This window comes from Gossypium hirsutum, chromosome A10 (assembly GCF_007990345.1).
Source record: "Gossypium hirsutum isolate 1008001.06 chromosome A10, Gossypium_hirsutum_v2.1, whole genome shotgun sequence".
Taxonomy (NCBI): Eukaryota; Viridiplantae; Streptophyta; class Magnoliopsida; order Malvales; family Malvaceae; genus Gossypium; species Gossypium hirsutum.
Window position 1 is genome coordinate 58,927,287 of NC_053433.1, and position 4,476 is coordinate 58,931,762.

The 4,476-nt window shown below is 31.8% G+C and overlaps 1 non-coding gene across 1 annotated transcript; it reads right to left on the reverse strand.

Moving 5' to 3' along the window:
• Positions 1-846: 846 nt before the first annotated feature.
• LOC121208730 (small nucleolar RNA R71) lies at positions 847-958 on the reverse strand. Its single transcript, XR_005903859.1, has one exon. It is a non-coding gene; the product is annotated as a small nucleolar RNA R71 (small nucleolar RNA).
• Positions 959-4,476: the final 3,518 nt, after the last annotated feature.

Consider the following 4,476-nt stretch of genomic DNA (forward strand, 5'->3'; position numbering starts at 1 on the left):
TAATAACTTGACCACTTTTGTGCCTCAATCCGATACTTGTGGAAACGATACTCACTCATCAATTTATTATTTGATTCGATGTGTATACTTGCACAAATCACATATCATTTCACACGCGACAAGTTTTTGGCACCGTTGCTGGGGATCAACAATTTGGTAAAAATTTGTTTTGTTATTTTACTTCCATTAGTTTTATTTAATTTAGTTATATTTAATTTCTACAGGATTTCCATCAGTGCGTGAGAAGAGGCATTCCTACTAACATGAAATATCTTTTTGACCCAGAGATTGAAAGAACTTTACGAAGAAGGCAGAAATAATTGTGAAAAATTGCTAGGAACGGGAATGATCCTGGCCTCAATGATAATTCAAATGGTCAAGATGCTAATCCTCCTTTTTGTAGGGTGATACCTAGTATGAATGATAATTTGAATGGCCAGGGCGCTAATTCTCATGTTCGTGGGGTGATAAATGACTGAGATAGACCAATCCGAGAGCATGTTGTGCTAATTTTGGATGACCTAGATCCAGGGATAGTCAGACCAAAAATACAAGCTTAGTAGTTTGAACTGAAATCGCTAATGTTTCAGATATTCCAAACAGTAGAACAATTTAGTGGATTACCTAGTGAAGATCCAAGACTGCATTTAAGACTTTTTCTAGAGCTTTGTGACTCGTTTAGACAACAAGTTGTTCCTAAAGACGCTCTACCACTTAAATTGTTTCCATATTCTTTAAGAGATCGTAAGAAAGCATGGCTGAATGCTATGGCATCAGGAATAGTGGCATCATGGAATGATCTTTACCAGAGGTTTTTTCTGGTATAATCCCCCAAATATGAATGTCAAACTTAGAAATGACATCACATCACATCTTTTCGATAAATGGAGGATGAAACGCTATATGAAGCTTGGGAACGATTTAAGGAGTTAATTTAGAAATGTCTGATGCATGGATTCTAGCACTAGACTCAAATAGAGATGTTTTATAATGGGTTGAATGCACATGCGAGGATGGTAGTTGATGCGTCTACCAATGATACTCTGCTAGATAAAACATATAATGAAGTATATGAGATTTTGGAAAAGATTACTGACAATGATTATTGGTATCTGACAACGAGAGTTAGGGAGGTTAAAAGAGTTACTAGAGCTTAATGTAATCACTTCATTGACAGTCTAGGTATCTTCTCTAGCTAGCATAATTAAAACAATGAAAAATTCAACTGTAGCCCATGAGATGAAATCAGCGGAGTTGTCATGTATTTATTGCAGTGTAAATTATATGTTTGACGAATGCCCAAAAAACCCAGCATTAATGTACTACATGGGTAATTTTAACTAGAATAATAACCCCTATTCTAACACCTACAATCCAAGGTGGAAGCAGCATCTGAGTTTTAGTTGGAGTAATCAAGTTACGGGGAATTTTAACAATGCTGCAAGACAGAATACCAACAATGTATCGCCTGGTTACATTCAACCTATGCCGAGGCAAAATGTTCAACATATTGTATACATCATTATTCTTTAATTGCTGTTGAATACGTACCATAGCTTGACAATAACATTAATCACATTTTATTATAATAACTTGACAACTTTTGTGCTTCAATCCGATTCCTGTAGGAACGATACTTACTCATTACTTTATTACTTGATTCGATGTGTACACTTGTACAAACCACATATCATTTCACGCGCGATAGTAGGTCTCTGGTGAGCCTATAAACCTAACTCCTGCATATCATTTTATGTTGATTATGTGATGGTTGATGTTCCTATGAACCAACATGTATTTTTGTAGAGTGATGTAAAAATATGTACATGTGTTTTCTAAGAAGTATCTATAAGTACGTAAATGAAGTGAACAATGTGCGGTATGGTATGACGATGTGTGACATACTTGTATGGGGAATTATGTGTTAGAAAGTATAAATCCGTTATAAATATGAATGATATTTACATAAGTATCTCTACTGTGATGAGTTGGCTCATGGAGTCTGGGTAGGTATGATAAGTTTTGTTGTAGGTGTGGGTATGGTCATTGTCTAATACCTTCCTGTTATATGATCCCAGTATTGAAAAATCTGTATCATATGAAAATGTGGAAAGAAGCTTTATTTATGATGCCTCCGATAGGGCAGTTTTATTACAAACTAGACTGACAGATCATGGCCTGACTTTGCAGGTGTAAGACCATGTGGGTGAGACCTCATGGCATCATTTGATAATACGCTAAGATGGCAAGACGGTGTAAGACTGTGTGAATGAGGCTCCACGGCATCTATTGTGTTGGTCTGCCAGGACAATAAACACGAAGGCTAGCATGGCAAAGATATAGTTCGTTGGGACCTTAAACACGAGGTCCTTCAAGATTGTAAACTGGCACATAAAGTGCATACTGGCACATGAAGCACATCTTAGCACACGAATTGTATACTGACACACGAAGTGGATCCTGGCACATGAGGTGTATCCTAACGCATAAGTGCATAACCCATACACAAACCAACCCTATAACATGCCAACTATATCTAACATAACCCAAACAGCTAATAGGGTATCAACTAGGGGTGAGCAAAATTCAGTTCGATTCGAAAAATCGAAAAAAAATTCAAATTTCGAGTTAATTGAATTATTTGAGTCAACTCGAATAACTCGTTTGAGTTTCAAATTTGAGTCGAGTTGAATTTCACAATTCGAATAACTCAAATAATTCGAATAACAGATTGATGTAACAATCATTTGGTCCCTATTAACTTTGAAAATAAGCAAATTGGTCTCTTTCAAAACAAAAATTACCAAAAAAATTTAAAAAAATTTTAAAAAATGAAAAATAATATTTAAAATTCAAAATATTTATAAAAAAATCAAATTTTATATTTATAAAAATTTTAAAAAAATAAAAAAATATAAAAAAGTTAAAATTTTAAAAATTTTCTAAAATAATAATTTTGGAACTTAATTGATTATTCAAATCTATCATACAGTATCTTATTTTTTATTTCTTTGAAAAAAATTCAAATATATATAGTTTCAAATTTATGTGTTGTGCACTAACATAGAATTAATTATAATGTAACAATATTTTTACTTGACTTGTTTATTTTTTTAAATTTAAATCAAACAATTTTACTCGATTTAACTCGACTCGAATTTCTTTTCACTCAACTCGATTTAAAAAAATTTCAAATTGAGTTAGGAAGATAAAATAAGACTCGTGAACTTGATTAATTCAAAATTTTCACTCGATTTGACTTGATTCGATCGAACGCTCACCCCTAGTACCAACCATTCAATCTATTTTTTACAGTTCAATACATATAATATTCTCAATTACAACCATAGTCTAATTCACTATCAAACTCATACATTTCATATTATATAACATATCCCATTTTAATTTCCATATAATATAATGTAATTCATGTATTTCAAGCCATTTTCCATTTTATTCATTCTAGTCTTCTATATCGATATTTTATATCAAACCAAATCAAAACCATTCACAACATCACCATGTACTCACCTTGACATATAACAATCTAATTAACATATATAGGCAATCAATTAATCTATCTCGAATCATAAAAGTATAAATTGTGGTCTCATGTCACTCATCGACGACTTTCACTTTTTCTTTCCCTCTTGAAGGTTTTGCGTTGATGTTAGCTATGAATAGTCAGCAAACATATCACACAATCAATTATCAACCAATTCATAACCACTTATCAATTTATGCATATTTTTCAAATTATTTAATTTAGTCTATAAAACTAGGACAAACATAACTTTCAACCTAGAGTTTCGGATTAAAATCCGATTAAACATATATTCATTAAGGACCCTCTACTTCCTATTCCTACCAAAATTTCATGATAGATTTGCATTTTATTCAATTTGGTCCCTAATGTACGAAACTAACAATTAAACTTTGCAATTTAATCATTTTCTTAATCTAAGCTTAATTTCTGACAATTTCGCACCTAAATCATTCAATTCTCAACAATGAAAACTTTCAAAAACTTTAATAGTTTCTCAAATTGGTACTTAGGCTAGCTAAATCAAACTCCCATGACCTTGAATCTATAAAATTTTTAAAAAAAATGGCTAGGGACTTGAAATTAAAGGTTGAATATGAAATTAGGTTGAAAGCTTTCTCTTTTCTCCTCAAATGGTGGACGGTGGTTCTTGGGAAGAAGATGATGACTTTTTCATCTTTTTCCTGTTTAATTAACTTATATACTTTAATTAATTTTAGTTAATTTACTTAATCATAATTAATTAAACTTTAATACTTAATTAACTTAGATTATGATAACTAACATCACATCCCACTATCATCCATTTAAAATAGGTCTATTATCCATTTTAGTCCTTTGGTTAATTGCTATTTAAGTCCCCTAGCCTTTTTCTAATTAAAAATCTATAGCAATTAAAATTTTACAATTTAGTCCCTAAGCCTTAATTAACC